Source organism: Rhinopithecus bieti, unplaced genomic scaffold (assembly GCF_001698545.2).
Source record: "Rhinopithecus bieti isolate Rb0 unplaced genomic scaffold, ASM169854v2 scaffold_7683, whole genome shotgun sequence".
Lineage (NCBI taxonomy): Eukaryota > Metazoa > Chordata > Mammalia > Primates > Cercopithecidae > Rhinopithecus > Rhinopithecus bieti.
Window position 1 is genome coordinate 3,395,716 of NW_016805834.1, and position 17,996 is coordinate 3,413,711.

The window sequence follows — 17,996 nt, forward strand, 5'->3', positions numbered from 1 at the left end:
TTTTTTTTTTTTTTTTTTTTTTGTAGCACAGTTAGGGGTGTTTACTTGGCAAGCAGAGCCCAGGCAGGGAGGCCACAGGACCCCGACAGGCACCTCCAAGGAGGATTTTCATAGAAGCGAACACTCAGGGATCAAGGCGAATCCAAAGGGGCTGTGGAGAAGTTCCCTCGCTTCTGGCCATTAGCACAGCCAAGGCCCCACAACTCAAGGCTTTTATTGGGAAAGGGAAATTGACTGAAAAATGGCTTCCAATTTCCTCACTGCCTGAGACACTTGGACTTCCTCCACAAAGTTCAGGAAAGAAGTGCCCACCAAACTCGGCCCCCAGCAGGCTCAGGTGTAGAGGTCAAAGTCAATGCATTTGGAGTTGTAGAACTGACCACCAAGGGGGTCCAGCTTCCAGCAATAAACACCATCAGGAAAGTAGCCTTCACTCATCCAGGTCTGCATCTGGGCGCTGGTGAAGGGCCCATGCAGCTCGGCATCCCCTGGGTTCACCCACTTATATTCCCACATCACATCCACCAGACCGTCTCACGGCAACTCTGCTTCTTCTTTCTGGGTAGGGGTTGGGGTCTCCAGTTCCCTCTCCACCACTTCCTCAGTGAACATGTCCAGGGAGCGTGGGGATATGGGATTGTGGGGTCCCTAGGGCCTAGCACTCCAAACCCTTCAGCCGCATGGCCAACTGTTCCCTCATTTCCTGGTGCCTGCCAAGGTTGCCCCAGGCCACCATCTGGTCAGCCAACTTGGAGAGCCGGTCCAGGTGCTGCGGGGGACTTGGTCACCTGGGCCCCTTGCTGCTCCCTTTGCTTCTTCTTGGGCCCCCAGACGCCTCAGTGCCCCAACCACTGTCTCTCTAGACAATAGGAGTTCCAAAAGTCCCTCCAAGAGGGCTTGGGTACTCACTGGGGTCTGGCCCAAGCTGTCTTCCTCTTCCATGTCTGAGGCCTGGCATGGGGTCTCATTTCTAGAGCTTTTACCTGCAGAAGTTCTGTACTCTGTTTATACAGTGCAAATCTAAAGCAGCTGCCACAATCTGGACCTTAGCAACAGTGACATTGGGTTTGGTCCAGTTGCTAATGGACTCTGGGGAACAAAAACACCACTCTCCTGCTCCTGTGATGCCAGCTGGCTAGTATGTGGGCCATAAACCATAATGGACAGGTAGTGGGATTCCTCTTCCTGGACGTCTTTTTCCTTTCTGACCAATGTGAAATAAAACTTATTTTGACCCTCTATCCTAAAAAGCAACATGTGCTAAAACAAGTTTCTTCTGACAAATTTGTTCTTATCTAGAATGATTAGATTTGGTAGGAGAACATAGAGTTATACTTCCAATTAGCAGTGGTTTGGTGTTTCTCTGAGTAGAATGATAGTCTTCTAGAATCTAGACTATTATAGACTATTACTTCAGTTTCTTCCTCTGAACAAAATGTTGTTTATGTATACCTGCATTTACATAAACTACAGAGGATGTGAAAATGACTCTCTGGGGCTGCCTTTCTCCATTTTGGACCTTTCTAGACCTCGTTGGTTTGACTGGTTCTGCTTTCACTGTCAGAGCAGATCATTCCAGATGCTATTATGTAATTTTCTGTTTTGGGATATGTGTTTGCATGGGTGGGTGGTTTTGTTTTGTTGTTAAGTGATGTTTAATGTCAAGCCAATAATAAACTGGGTATGTAGGCTTGGTTTTGTCATAATGACCACAAGTTAGCTTATTTGTCCTTGTTTCCCAGAGAGGCAGAGAGCCACCCTTCCCCACCCCTACACGATGTCTACGTTTTGCAGGGGCTCTTGTCATCACAGCTGCCTAGGAAGTACAGCATGGCCAGTTGGCAGTTCTATTCTGCAGAGACAAAGAGGAGGAATCTTCTCTCTGGTTGCTACCGTGACTGATTGGTTGGCTTCCTGTGACCTAAATAGAACCAGTAGGAATGAGTTTGCTGTTCCTGAAATAATACTAAAGTTTGCTCTATTCCCTTCCCAGAATTCTCAGGACCTTGTTCTTTGGGAAGGCCAGGTGATACGACACATTTATGATTCTGGGGCCTTAGGTTGTATTACATCATTCTTGGCCCTTGATTTCTTGAGGAGAGTAATATTAGCTGAAGTTTTCTGTCTGGGTAGTTTTTCACAGAACTTGATAGAATCACCTGGAGTACTTACAAAAAATGGTGACGCCCAAATTTAAAATCTAAGTACTGATGCATGGTGTTTTATCAGTGTAAATCTTCACCCCTAGAGGTTCTTGCTTTATTTGTCTGGGGTGGGGTCTGGCATTAGTGTTTTAAGTGGTGATTCTGGTGTGCACTCAATATTGTTAACCACTGAGAAGCGGAGTCTAAAGGAAACAGGAGGTGCCAAAACCAACAATCTTTTCTGCTCTCAGATTGGGTCTGCAGCATAGATACAGGTAATAGGAGGAATAAGAAAGACCTTACAGATGTTTATGTTCTCAGATCACTTTTACAACTCTGTTAATTTCTTCAATATCAACTCTGTTTGGAAAATGTGCATGATGGCAGAGCAGTGGAGGGGCCAATGGGGAGATGGTTATTTCTAGCTCTGCCTCCAGGTTAAAGTGTGACCTTGCAAGTCAGTTAACCTCTTTTCCTAAGGCCCTTTGCTGGTCTTTTTTGAAAGTGGCATTAACAGTACTGTCAACATTATGCTTCCTTAATATGTGTCTTCTTGGTAATGTAAAATTCCTTCAAACCTCTTCTCAGGTTCTTGGTAGAGGGGATTTCACTGGTGGGAATGTTTATGGGTGAGACAAGCAGTAGCAATGAAGCCACAAGTTTCCTTTTGGCTATAACATCTAGTTGTAGATTTTCCCTTTTGTAGCTCTTCCTTCCCAGGCTCTTGATTTTAGGTGAATAGATTTGCTTGGAAGTCTGGATTTACAAAAGTCCGCTTAAGGTGCTTGTTCTTCATTAATGTAATCATATTTTACCCAAATAGTTAATTCTTAGTAATCCCCACCAATTAACTCAGTGGCCTGATTGCCATTAGCACTGATGTGACCTTAGTTGAATTGCTTATCTGAGAGAGCAGTGGTGTAGTGAAATGGTGGTATAGTGAATTTGGACCTGTAAGGTTCCTTTTAACCCTATCTGTAACTGATGTTCAAATTCATCAATTTTATCTAGCCAGTGACTGTTTATTATTACTGTTGTTTTAAAACACCTTCCTAGAAGGAATCCTTAGGCAGTAAAAGGTGTTAATCTCTTTTGTTGTCTCTCTTATTGCTAGCTAACCAAAACTGTATCTCCAAGTAATAAATATTTGTGTATCTCCAAGTCATAAATATTTGGGGTGATAAAATAAATTCAAGTATAATCATTTTTCAGGCTCAGTGTCAGTTGATGGGTTTATAAAGACTGAAACCCAAAATTAAATATCCAAGAAGCCCTAGAGTTTATGGTGTTCTATTTTGAGGGATAGCCTATGTATATGAAATTAATAATGTGTATTTTGATGACCAAAGTATAATTATTTGGCAGCCTTTAATCCAAACTGATATGCGGGAGTAGATTTGCTGTTTTATGTTGATGTGCTTCTAGATATAACCCCATTTATGACCCTAGCTGTTTTCTTTCACACCTTTCTAAAAGGGGCTTTTATTCAGCCAGTAAGCACAGGTATAACAAACTAGCCAGTGCCAATTGTTAAATATCTTGAATATCATCCATGTTTATAACATAATATTTTAAGAATTATATGACCTGGTCTTAGATAACCCTTCAAGGCTGCTTTTCAGGGAGAGATGTAAATCATTGTATCATGAGTTGGCAGAGAAGAGGGAGAATCAGGAATGAGTATTTCCGTTTTGGTTTGAATCCTTTGAATTGGAAATATTTTCTATACCTCACCTTGTACTGTTAAGATTTGTGTGTTGAGTGTGGCTGAGAATCATTGCTTGTGAAGGGATGCTCTTCACCTGCCTACCTGGTGTCATTCATTTGTTTTGTTTTTGTGTTTTGTTTTTTGAAACAGAGTCTCACTCTGTTGACTAGGCTGGAATGCAGTGGCGCTATCTTGGCTCACTGCAACCTCCGACTCCCAGGTTCAAGTGATTCTCCTATCTCAGCCTCCCGAATAGCTGGGATTACAGGTGCCCATCACCACACCTAGCTACTTTTTATTTTTTTTTAGTAGAGACAGAGTTTCGCTATGTTGGCCAGGCTGGTGATCCTGACCTTAGGTGATCCACCCGCCTCAGCCTGCCAAAGTGCTGGGATTACAGGCGTGAGCGACCGCTCCTGGCCTTATTTGTTTTTTAATCAGTGCACCATTCTATGCTATAACCTAAAACAGTAAGTAGAAGTCTGGAGGCTGTGATTTTCCCATCCAGGAGCTCAGGGGAAGAATGGAGTGTATAGGCAGAGCATGGCCATGCCCACTTGTGCCACGTTTTTTTCGCCGTGCTTCATCTTTAACACATTTGTTGAAGACTTTTTCACATTGATAGATTATGTCTAGCAATAAGACATTAGTATTCATTGTGGATTAGAAGGTAATCCCCACATTATTCCCCTCACCTTCTGCAGTTTAGCTTTGATTTCACTACCTAAGAGGTCTTTTTCTAGAAAGTACATGTTTTTTGTGTATGGCAGCTTCAAAAGCAGGAGCTGAAGAATGCATTCACTTTTCCTAGTCTGCTAAAGACAGGGACTGTGGAAATAGAATCAGACTGTCGTTATTCTAAAACTTTTCTAGATCAAATTTATTTCCCAAGCATGAAAAGTTAACAGCACCCTACCCCCCTAGAATATTTTGGGGGACAAAAGAAATTCTGACTTTATACCAGGAGTCTTGTCTCCCTCTTAATATGTCTCTAAGAGGTTTTTTGCCCTGGAATCCAGTGCCCTGTGATCTTAGGACAGTTCACCATTTGCAGCATAATTTGTAAGTTACCCATTCTCTCTTTCCCCTGTAATAACAAAATTGCTGTGATAGCCATCCAACCAGTTAAAAAAAATTCAGGTAATTCATTTCTAAATTGGAACTTGTTTCTTTTAAATCAGCCTTGTAATGTATTACAGACATCACTCTTGGCATTGGCTACAGAAGTGATTTAATGCTGGGTTTTTAATGACTCCTTCATTAATCCTGGTATTCTGGGATTTAACACTCACTGGCCTTTGACCACTGGAAATGATGGAAACTTTGGTTTCATGCATATTGGATAACACTGGGCTGTTGCTGAAGCCATGAATCTTGCCTCTGCAGTGGCATGTATAATTGAGAGTGTTGTGGATGGATGGGTGCTCTCCCAGGCTGTGCACTGCTGCTGAAGAGGTGAACAGGATATCTTTATCAGCTCAGGGTGACCTCTTCCCAGCACAGTTGCATTTGAAGCAAGAATTTGCACTGACAGCTTCATCTTCTAGATCTCTGGACTTGTAAAGTCAGGCTTCACCTTTTCAACTATTTCCTAAAAGATGCTTTCTTTGAGAACATGTCCCTTGATGTCTGTATTTTGGTTTTTTTTTCTTCTGATAAAGTCATAGAATTTTTTAGTAGAAAGACATCGATAAGACTATCTAGTCCACCTTCCTCATTTTGCAAACAAGGCAGCTGAGTCCAGGAGGAATGACGTAACTAGGCCCATGCTAATAATAATGAAAATTAATAACAACGGTGACCGCCAACATATATAATGCTTACTGTGTGCCAGGCACTATCTAAATGTAGTAATTCATTTTTTCCCCCACAAAATCTTCAGGAGGTAACACTGCACAGCAAGTCCAGTATCCCACACAGCTTCTTTCTGTACCTCCTGCTGCTCTTAAAAGCGGAGAAGACAGTATTGGTTGCATTCGTTACTCTTAATGGAAGCATTGTGAATGTTCCTTGGAAGCAAGGTGCCAGTTTATTTACTGTAGAGTCTTTTGGCCAGAGTGTTAATACCTTGAATAAATGCCATGTTCTTTCTTCCCTAAAAAAAAATACTGCTTAGTAAAGAGGAAGTCACCTTATCCTTAGAGTATACCATATATTCATATCTTCACAACATAACCTAGGACAGGGGCAGGCAAACTCTTCTCCAGTTTTTGGAGTTAAAGTTTTATGGGGACACCACACCCATTTGTTTGCACATCATCTATGGCTGCTTTACCTCTTCTCAGAGGCTGTCGTATTACAGTATGCTCCCTTAGTTACTTTGTTTTGAACATATGAATTAACCAGTGCTGTATGAAGGCCATATTGGCAGAATCGTAAAACAATAGCTAAGTTTTTTTTTTTTTTACACAAATATAGTAATTATTCCTGTGAGTGTGACCCCCTCATTACAAGCACCATGGAAAGTAACCTGTTAAAACTCACCTTAAAGAGCAGTGCTCTAAGGTATAAGTTGGCAAACTTTTCTTCAAAGGGCCAGATAGTAAATATTTTCAGCTTTGAGAGTCATATGGTCTCCCTTGCAGCTATTCAGCTCTGCCTTTGTAGTGGTAAAGCAGCCATAGATGATGTGCAAGCAAATGGGTGTGGTGTCCCCATAAAACTTTAACTCCAAAAACTGGAGAAGAGTTTGCCTGCCCCGTCCTAGGTTATGTTGTGAAGATATGAATATGTGGTATACTTATAAGACAAATGATAAAATTTCAAAGTGAGAGAAAAGTACCTCAAAAAGTGTCTCTATTGGTGGTGTATACTCCAGTGTTGAATACACCCATTCAGAGTGCAGCTTGAGGAAAACTCTTCGGAAATGTATACTTAATGATGTATAAATGTTATAAATAAGTACTTAATTTATTTGAATGGTTAGATATTTAGGATAAATAAGAAACTTCTCCCATTTTTCTAAGTCTTCCCCCACCCCTTACCCCAGGAAATTAGGTAGCTCTTTATATGCAAGCATATTTTCTTGTCATCTTTTTCTCTTGACCCCTATCAAAGGCTCAGTTAATGAGGAAACAGCATGTTTTGGAAGTTGTTTTCAATACAATCTGATGGCTTCTCACTTCCTTCCAGTTGAGCTGTCTCTACACTGGTCACTGGAGGTAGAACAGTTCACCACTTCTGTTTGGTGACACCAGCAACCATCCATCCACTTCTTGCCGATGGTGCTCTTCTCCTGGTTATTTGAATTTGTGAGCATGTCCTTGTTTTTCTGGGTGTCTGATTCTCGTGTTTTGTTCAATGCTACCTAAGTATTGCTATCTAGAACACTTCTGAATCTGTAAAACAGCAGTCTGTCTTGTTAGAATTTTATTACTTTGCTGCCAATGTAATTTTCTGATTTCTTTCTGTTGTCTTTCTCCCTTTTTTCATTCTCACCAGTTCAGTGCTGACTAATCCTTTTCTTTGTATACATTGTCAAAGTTTTTAATGTGATCTGATTGAAGGCAGTTCCCTGCACTATGGATTTTGCTGGTCTACTAGAGTCAGTTTGTCTTTATTTTCAGCGTGCCCCTTTTCAGATGCATCTGGAATAACAGCCACATTCCCACTCCTGAATAAAATGGGTTAGGAAAGCTTCTCATTGGCAAAGTACCTGGACTCTTTGGCAAGATTGGAGGTAAACTCCAGACCAGATCCATCACCAGGAGAATGGGAGGACCAATTTTTATAGGGTGGAGGTAGACCATATGAATGAGGATGTGAGTGAACTGGTGTTATAGAAGCACCATTTATGTAAGGGATTAGATAATCTGTCATTATGCTAATTCTGGGTAACAGATGGTGGAGAGTTCTGCATCTCAACAGCAGTATTCACCATGGGGGAAATTAGCTTGCACCTAGATCAGCAGTCAGGCAGGAATTCCATTGAGAGAGAAATACTATTGATGATTACATTAGTGTATCCCTCTGAGGGCATCTAAACATATGCTGGGTTCCTTCAAATTATCTGTAGTTGACATATGCTTGGCCATGGCCCTTACTAAGTTATAGGATCTCTGTCCTTCTATCTATAAAGAATTTGAGGTTAATTTAGGAAGATCAAGGTTGGAAGTAGGTTAGGAAATGTGGCTCAGAGCATTATTGCATCACACAGTTTTTCTTCAAAGAAAGATGCCATACAGATGTCAAAAACATTGTTTGTCCATCTTTGGAAATGAGCTCCAGAAATGAAATGAGAGGCAGGAACTGGATGTGTTCTTTCTAAGTGCCATACCTTATCTTTGGTACAAGATTAAACAAACAACAAAAAAAGATTTAATTAAGTCCTTTGGCTTCACATTCTCTAAGGGACTGTCTTGATTCTGTAATTTTTTTTTCTCCTTTGTGGTTTTGTTATTGTTTTGTTTTTGAGACAAGGTCTCGCCCTATCACTCAGGCTGGAGTGCAGTGACATGATCATGGTTCATGGCAGCCTTGACCTCCTGGATCCTCCTACTTCAGCTTCCTGGGTAGCATGCCATCATGCCCAGCTAATTTATTTATTTTTATTTATTTATTTTTTATAGAGACAGGGTATCGCTATGTTGCCCAGACTGTGGTATTTTATGTGGTATTTTGTTAAATCATAACTTTATCTACCCTTTGTGTGCTGATGATTATCAACGTTTCATTTCTCCTTATCTTTTCCCAATTTACCACATACCCGCTTTTCATATCCATTTGTATCTTACTCTCATTTCATAGCCAACATGCTTAACTCTAATGCTGATTAAAATGAAAGTTTCAAACTCCAGTGTGCCCAAGAATCACCTGTGTAGTTTATTAAAATACAACCTAGGCAGTGGGCTAGACCCAACTTTTTTAGTACTCACCAAATTAGACTCTTCTCCTGTCAAATGAGTCTATTCCTTTTCATATCGGCCAGACACACTGAGCTTGAAGAGAAGCCAAGAACCTAGACAACTCATTTTGAAGAGCTGACAGGTTGATTGGACAACCATTAAAATGTATCACCACTTGTACAGGGAATATTCCAGATGTGCTTTAGTAGGCATAGTCATTCATATTTAATGAGTTACTAAGTTGGATTATGAGCTATGGTTCAAGAAGCATATAGCATTTTGGATTGGGAAACCTAAAAGCTAGGGGCTGCCCATCAATAATAGCTTTGATTCCCACCAGGAGCTGAAATAATTAAAGGCATTTTATCCTGCTTAGGTGTTCCTTGGGGTTTTGAGAGAAAGCAGTTTCATTAGGAAGATGGTGATTTCGTTATTTATATGTTAAAGAATTCTCTTACCAGTTCTTTCCTTCTACTCTTGCCATCCCTCCATTCCATGCACTCAATAAGGCAGATCCAAGCATTTTGTACCTGCAGGTTTTCCCCCTCTTCAAATCTTCCTGCATTATACTCCTGGATTAATTTTCCATAAATACTGTTTTAATGGTGTTATTTCACTACCATGGCTATTTTAGACTTTGACTGGTTTTGTCCACCAAGTCCCCCTGCTCAACTATATCTCTTCCCATCACTCTCAGCAGTCTCACCTCTTACTTTATGGAGTAAATATAGGGTTATCGGGAAAATGCCTTTAACTTCTTGTTCTCTCAGCTTCCAGTTTGCCTTCTGTATTATGCTTGCTTTCTTACCTCCTGCCTCCCCATCTCTGTAGACAGTTTCACCTTCTTCTTTCCAAACTAATTGTTCTGCCTACATGCTCTGGATTCCAGTTCTTTTGTTCTCCTTGGGATTTTGTGATATTGGCTGTTCTCTTTTTAACCAATTTTATTTTTAATTGTCCTTCAATCTTCTATCCTATTATATCTACTTTTCTTCTTCTTGCCTTCTCTTCATAGCCAAGTTAATTAGAAGAATTAAAAGACATTTTAATTCTGTCCCATTTGCTATTAATTCCTTTACCTTCTAGCTTTGAACCTTCCCAGTCATTCACTAATACCTCCCTCAAGGACACTTCTTAGTCTTTACTTTTACTTGACCTCTCTGGAGTGTTTAATACTTATCTTTTAAAATCTTGTTTTCTTCCATCTTTTCAGTATACCACACTTTTTGGATTTCCTTCTCTAAACTCTGATAACTTTTTCTCAATCTGCTTTGAGGGCTTCTTAAATATTTGTGCTTCCTAGGCTTCTGTCCTTGTCCCTCTTCTTACCACTATTCAGTCTCTGGGTGATCTCCTGGCGATGCTGCTGACTTCCCTATCCCTGTCTCTAGCAGGCTTCCCACCTATATTCAACTGTTGTTCCTTTACTCAAATGATCCTGTCTTTTGACGGTGTCACCATTTACATAGTCTTTTAGTCTAGAGGTCGTGGTGTCATCTTTATCTCCTCCTCACTCCCAGTACGTGATTACCTACTGGTATATCAGGTTCATCCTATCCTGTCTCTCCTCACTGCCTGGTTTATGCTGTCAGTGTAGAATAACTCAGCAGTTCTTTTTACTAGCCTATTTCTAGTCTTACTGCCCTCCAATCCATTTTCTACATTACTGCTTTAATTCTCTTTTTGAAACACACATCGGATTTTTAGAATCATTCCACAGCCTTACGAGTGGAGTATACGAAGCCATGGTCTGGCCCCTCCCTACGTTCTCCATGTTTATATTTACATTCCCCTGTTCTCATTTACCATTCCTTTAAAAAAAAAAAAGTTAAATGCATTATTATTAAACTTAGTATGCTCTCTAACCTGGAGAAAGCATCTGGTTAGCTCTTACTCATGCTTCAGAGCTTCATTTCTCAGGAAAGCTTTGCTGTAGGTACACTGTCTAAAATCTGAATTGTGCATCTTGTGTGTGTCTTCCCCCAGCACTTGGTGCTTACTTATATAATAAGACTCATAGTAGGCCAGTCACGGTGGCAAAGTACCTGTAATCCCAGCACTTTGAGAGACCAAGGTGGGTGAATCACTTGAGCCCCAGAGTTCAGGTCCAGTGTGGGCAACACGGTGAAACCCTTTTCTCTATTAAAAAAAAAAAAAAAAAGATAAAAAAAAAAGCCAGGTGTAGCAGCATGCGCCCATAGTCCCAGGTACTCAGGAGGCTGAAGTGGGAGGCTCACTTGAGCCCAGGAGGTGGAGGTTGCAGGGAACTGTGATTGCACCACTGCACTCCAGCCTGGGTAACAGAACCAGACCCTGCCAGCAACAACAAAAAAGACTCATAGCACATACAGCACTAGTTGACAAATATCTATTTTATTCCCAGTATGTAATATCTTTTCTGCCTCATAGAGGGTATTTGAGTTAAAAGCTCGTGTCCTTTCCATGGCTCCCCATGGGGTATGTCTTTATTTCTAGGCTTGGATAAGGTCTGAAACACAGATGATGCCTTGCGTGGCATCATTTAGATCTTTAGCTTTGTCTACCACCCTAGAGGTCCTTCAGGTCGTTAGTCTGCTTGGTATGATAGAACAGAAAATATGACTTAAAAGGTGAATGTCTTTCTCAAGTTTCTTCTTACTAAAGCCAGACTTGGAATTTAAAATCTCATGTTTCCAAATGTAAGTGAAACTCAACCTCATTCACATGTAATCTCCAAATTGCACCTGTTTTCTTAGGCCACACGAACATTATATGGTTGTTTTATTTTTTAACTTTAGTTTGTGGGTTTTTTTTTTTCCCATCTCTAGTCAACAGATTATTTACTGAGTTGAGTACATGACGTTGCCAGGCTCCAGCTCTTTGCACTGGGGATAAATCAGTGAATATAATAGATCTATTTTGTGCGGCGCTTACATTCCAGTGGGGGCAATCAGATAAAGAAACAGTGAAGATATATAGGTGATGAAGAGTGCTATAGAGAAAAATAAAGCTATGAAAGAGTCGAGGGAGATATTCCAGGGCTAGGAGGGGGAAACTTTTTAGTAGGGAAGCCAGGGAAGAGTCAGGGAGGCCTCAGTGGCAAGGTGTCAGGAGCAAGGACCTGAAGGATGGAAAAAAGCAAACAGCAGAAGGCAAAGGCAATGCTAGAGACAGAGGTCTTATGGTCAAGTGTCCTGGATAGCAAAGAAGGCTTTAAGGTTGGAGCAGAGGGAGCAAAGGTAGGGGTGGTGGGAAATGGGGTTAGTGAAGAAGGGAATGGAGACAGCAGACTTATAGGCTGTACTTGGCCTTTGCTTTGAGTGAGACAGGAGCCATTACAGAGTTTGGAGTAGAGGGATGGTGACAAGTTTTGTCTACGTTGACCTTCAGAGATTTATTCTGGTTGAGAACTATTCTGATTATTCTAGGTGAGAATGGAGTTTAGAGTCATTAGTGCTTTTCTTCTCTCCTTTTAGTAAGTTAAAATCCCATTGACTTTTTTTTGGAAGTAATTATAGATTCACAGAAGTGGCAAGGGTAGTAGAGAGAGGTGCATCCCATGTACCTTTCACCCAGTTTCCACCAGTGGTTAGATCTCATATAATTATAGCACAATATCAAAACCAGGAAGTTGACATTGATATAGCGTCTTTGTATAGTTCTATGCCATTTTATCAACTGTCGATTCACATCCATCCCAATGAAGGTAGAAAATTATTCAGTAATCACAAAGGTCTCCCTAGTGCCACCCCTTCTACCCCTTTTCCTTCCCATCATCCCTCTGACAACTGTTTTCCATCTCTATAGTTTTGTCATTTCACATGAACATTACATAAATGGAATCATAATATGTGATTCTGTGAGATGGGCTTTTTAAATTTAGCATAATGCCCTTGAGATCTGTGTAAGTCACTCCTTACGTAGTTTGTTCTGGTTGACTTCTAATCTGTGTATTGAATGTAGGAGACAGGCTGTCATGGTGGAAGGATGCCTGTTTTATGACTTGAGACCTGAGTTCTAGCCCCTGCCCGTCACTAAATACTACTTACTATCCCTGGATCTCAGTTTAGCCACCTATAAAATGAAGAAGGAATTACAGTCAAGATTCTTTCAGTAATAATTTTTTGGTGAGAGGACTGTAGTAGTCACCAAGTCTATCTGCCTTTTTAATACTTACTGTGCAATAATCTCCTATGATCCTTAGTATATTGTCAAGCTCATACCACTCAAGAAACAGCTCATAATGGTTTTATTGACATGTTGCTGCTACTTATCTTTTTCTAGTATAAGCTTGATAGGCCAATATACTACTTAACAAGCTACAGCCATGCATTACTTAACAATTGAGATACCTTCTGAGAAATGTGTCCTTAGGCAGTTGTCATTGTTTGAACATCATGGAGTGTACTCACACGAACCCTGATGGTATAGCCATCTACTACACACAGACGCTGTATGGTATAGCCTGTTTTTCCTATACTAAAAACTGTACATCATGTTGCTATACTGAATACTATAGGCAGTTATATAACACAATGCATGTATTTGTATATGTAAACATCTAAACATAGAAAAGGTACAGTAAAATTAGAGTATAAAAGGTACTTACTGTGAATGGAGCTTGCAGGACTGGAAGTTGCTTTGGGTGAATCATTGATGAAATAGGAAATGAATGTGAAGGCCTAGGACGTTACTGTACACTACTGTAGACTTTATAAACTATACACTTAGGCTACATTAAATTGATTTCAAAAAGTTTTCATTTTCAATAGTAAACCTTAGATTACTATAACTTTTATTTTATAATGCTTAATTTAAAAAAAAGGTTGACTCCTTTGTAATAACACTTAGCTTAAAACACAAACATCAGACAGCTACAAAATATTTTATATCATTATTCTGTAAACTTTTTTCTATTTTAAAATTTATTTTACTTTTTAAAACTCCTTTGTTGAAAACTAAGACACAAACATACACATTAGACTAGACCTACACAGTCAGGATAATCCATATCACTGTCTTCTACCTCTGCATCTTGTCCCACTGGAAGGTTTTCAGGGGCAATAATGTAGATGGGGCTGTCATCTCCTATGATGACAATACCTTCTTCTGGATAACCCCTGAAGGACCTACCTGAGGCTGTTTTACAGTTAATTTCTTTAAGTTGAAGGTGTGCACTCTAAAATAACAGTAATAAATATGGTAGTAAATACATGCACCATTAACATACTCATTTATTATTGTTATCCATTACCATTACTGCCTGTACATAATTGTATGGGCTATGCTTTTATAGGATTCATAGTGCAGTAGGTTTGTTTTTACCAGCATCACCGCAAACGTTTGAGTAATGCATTGTGCTGCAGGCTATGACTATGCAGTCTCTAGGCCATAGCAGGTTTTTTAGCTCCATTATAGTCTTATGGGATCCATATGCATATATGTGCTCCATCATTGACCAAAACATCATTATGCAGTGCATGACTGTGTGTAAATGTGAAGATGAGTGTTTGGTTTTTCATTATTTTCAATGATAAGATGCAGAAAACTGTATCTTATCACTGAAAATAATGAAATTCCTCCTGCTGCCATAGTGCTCCACAACTAGAAATGTGTAAGGTATGCTTAATGCTCATTGAAATGATATACAATCTTATTGGCCTCAAATATTATCATCGTGTGTCATTATAAAGATATGGATAGAAGTTTGAATCTATATTGAACATGCACGTCATGACTATTAATAAGTAGATCCTAGTTCATGTTAAAAATTAAATTATAGGCTGGGAGGAGGGGCTCAAACCTGTAATCCCAACACTTTGGGAGACCGAGGCAGGAAGATTGCTTGAGGTCAGGAGTTTGAGACCAACCTGGGCAGCATAGTGACACCCCATCTCTACAAAAAAATAAAAAGATTAGCCAGGTGTGGTGGTGCACGCCTGTAGTCTAATTCATCAGGAGGCTGAAGCAGGAGGATTGCTTGAGCGCGGAAGTTCAAGGCTGTGGTGAGCTAGGATTGTGCCACATACTCCAGCCTGGGCAACGAAGCGAGACCCTGTCTCAAAAAGAAAATTCATTATAATATGTCTGAGCTAGAAGCTATTTTGTAGAGCATTTAGATCTAGCATCTCATTTTATAATAAGGTATGGAAACTGGCACAGGCTTAGCACATTTATGTGAGGTGAAACAGCTATAGAGAGAGCTTAAGTTAAAGCCCAGATCCTCTGCTCTATATTCCTGCTCTGTGCCACGTACGCTTTTGTGAAATAGGCTCAGAATTGCTCTCTGGCCTGAAAGGGCTGAAGGAAGAGCATAAGATTACATGACTTTCGGTATTGAAGAATAAATACCAATGCTATGTGTAACTTCTTTCTTTTGTTGGTATGGATGATAGAGAATTAATTGATCAGTGTTTATTCCCAACATTTCTGTTTGGCCATATACATTTGTTTTGCTGTGCTCTTCTCCCTCTTCACCTATTTTTTAAAATTTAGGTGAGGATTTTTTTTCCTATTAAAATGTTGATATGACACAATATCTTACATTAATTAGACCTTCTTTAAAACACATACACACACACAACTCTGCCATGCGGTGAACTGTCTTTTTTAGAATGTTAGTTTCCTCTTTTGTAAGCTTTAGAAAACAAACCTAATAAGCTAAGCTAAAAGCTGAATATGTTTTTGGTACCTGCAGATGTGAAATTATTTTAACTGGTAAGAAGTTTACTGTCTGTGATCAATTTTTTTTTTCTATTAGGAAAATGAATGTAGTTGGGGCATCATATTTGGTTAGAAATGTAAAGAAAATAACTAGGCGAATATATCTTTGACCAACAACAGACCTACCTCACATTTACCTTGTTCATTAATTCTTAAGAGCACCTAAATTGATCTCTTTGCTGGAATATAGTAGTATCTTTGTGAAAACCAGAGATTGATATGTTCTTTATTTTAAGATACTCATCTCTTATATATTCCACCGTTTAATAGGCCGTTCACGGATATTTCTAAACTTGCTTTTATTCTTCACCCAGTGGCAGTATCCTCGAAGCCACCTTCACTTCATCACCAGTATTCTCTTGCCTTTCTCCTTTTTAACTGTTGGGTTTCAGGTGGGTTAGGGAACCTCACAGAAATTTATGTGTTCAAGTAGAAAACATGTCATTAAGTTCCTACTCAGCTAGTGGTGAGGTGACAGAGCAAGACAGAATCCTTCCCTCTTACTCTATCCTAAGTACCTAAGCAGAAGATTAAAGATTAAGCACTACCCAGCCACCTTTCCTGGACTCTGTAATTAGAGTGGGATTTGCCCAACCATCTGCCTTAGACACTGCAGCTGGAATGGGAATTGGGTAATACACGCAAGCCCGGGGAAAGGAAATCCTGTTGTATGTCCTTACCTGGGCATTCAAGACTTCTTGAAGCCTGTGTCACCTACCTCTCACCCTGGGCCTGGGCTCCCGTGTTTCCTAGTTTAGAGGAAGGCATGACCTGTGCAACTCATGCTTAGGGACCATTTATTTTTGTTTTGTTTTGTTTTAGAGACAGGCTATGTTGCCCAGACTGGAGTGCAGTGGCCATTCTTAGGCGTGATTATAACACATTGCTTCCTTGAACCCCTAGACTCAACTGTTCTTCCCACCTCAGCTTCCCAAGTAGCTGGGACTACAGGCACATGCCACCACACCCCACTGTACTTTTTATTATTTAACTCTTGAAATCAAACCTCATAATGTACTGCTAAGATCCTTCTGGTTGCAAGAAACAGCAACAACTCTGACTATTCTAAACAAAAGGAAGATGTATGGGACATTATGAAGAGCTGATATAACTCACTGGAGCATCAGGCTTGGAAAAGAGATGGGGAACAGATGCAAAGGGCCAAGAAGCCAGTTGCAGAATTGTTGTCTTTAGTTAGGAGCAGTCTGGCAAGGACACCCTCCCTTATGGTGTCACAGGGGCAGGATACCACTGTAAATGAATTCTGACTGTTACCTCTTCGTTGTATTAGTCTCCACGCAGAAACATTTAATAGGCAGAGCCTCTCTCACGTGTCTCTCTGCCCCACCTGCCAGGGACAGGGACAGGGTAGTCATCTGATGATTTTCATCTTCTGTGGTGTACAGCTTAGCATTGCATCCAATTAAGAGTACAACAGTGTGATATGTTAAAAGAGAGATGACAGTTGACTGTTACATCCATTGTTTAACATGTGAAAGTTGGCTTTCAAACACATATTGAAAGACCATATTATACACAAAAGTTTGAAATGACTATAATCATTTTTTGTATCAGGACCCTTTGTGGTTACTGACGAGTCTGGAGTCTAGGACAGTGGTGGAATAGAGAAAAGTCCCCTGAGTGACTACACAAACTCTTAATTCCTACTCCCGCTGTCACTGACTGAGAGAAGCTGAGGATGTTTTTTGATACCTCTATTCACACTCCCCATACTGATCTTTCTTGTGAAATTTTGTTTCTCAAAGGATAGAGGAGCAGAAAAAAAAAATAAGGAATGAAGGAAACATACCTAGATCTACAATAAACATTTCTACATTAAGTTGGAATATATCTTGAGAGAAAAGAAGAGGTCATCAGACATTTTCGAATCATTTCTCCCATACCCCTCAAAAAAATCCTCTGAATCCCCAGAAGGCCTGCAAATTATTGTAATTAAATATTTAATATATAATTTAGCTAACATATTAGTACTAGAGTGTTCAAATTTACAGTATGTGGATAGATTATTTTTAATATGCTAATAAATTTTTAATGTATGAAGGGCAACCTAGATAATTCATGTGCACAGTATACTTATTTCTATTTTATAGAATTATAGAAGCACAGCAGTATCATAAAGGGAAACGGGCTAAGAATCAAGGCTCTTAGATGCCCATTGTGCTGGTGTCACTCTGTTTTTCTTTTAGACAACAACTCATTTAAAAATTTCCTTGGTTTCGCTCTGGCTCTGTCTTCATCTGGATATGAAGGCATTTGGATTAGTTTATCTCTATGGAGTCTTTTTGCTCAAAAATTCTATGACTCAGTCAGTTATTACTTTGTTTTCATCCAGCAGCCCACAGAACCTCCTAGGAACTCAGTGAGTAAAATCAATCAGCTAGCCAATAAATATTTATTGAGTGCCTACTAAGTGTTTTGCTCTTCTTGGATCTGTAGGGAATATGATCTAGTTGGGAAGACAAAATATGTACCCAAAAAAGATAATATACAGCAGTAAAAGCTGAGTGCCAGATGAGTGGTGCAGCTACAGGCACTGACATGGGGAGAATGCCAGGTTTGGTTGGTGGCTAAGGATAG

General features: G+C 40.0%; 1 protein-coding gene and 1 pseudogene across 1 annotated transcript in view; one reads left to right on the forward strand and one right to left on the reverse strand.

Moving 5' to 3' along the window:
• The window catches only part of LOC108530765 (staphylococcal nuclease domain-containing protein 1-like), a 284,868-nt gene that overhangs the window by 213,238 nt on the left and 53,634 nt on the right, over nucleotides 1–17,996 (forward strand). The window lies entirely within an intron of this gene.
• LOC108530762 (CD2 antigen cytoplasmic tail-binding protein 2 pseudogene) lies at nucleotides 334–4,509 on the reverse strand (annotated as a pseudogene).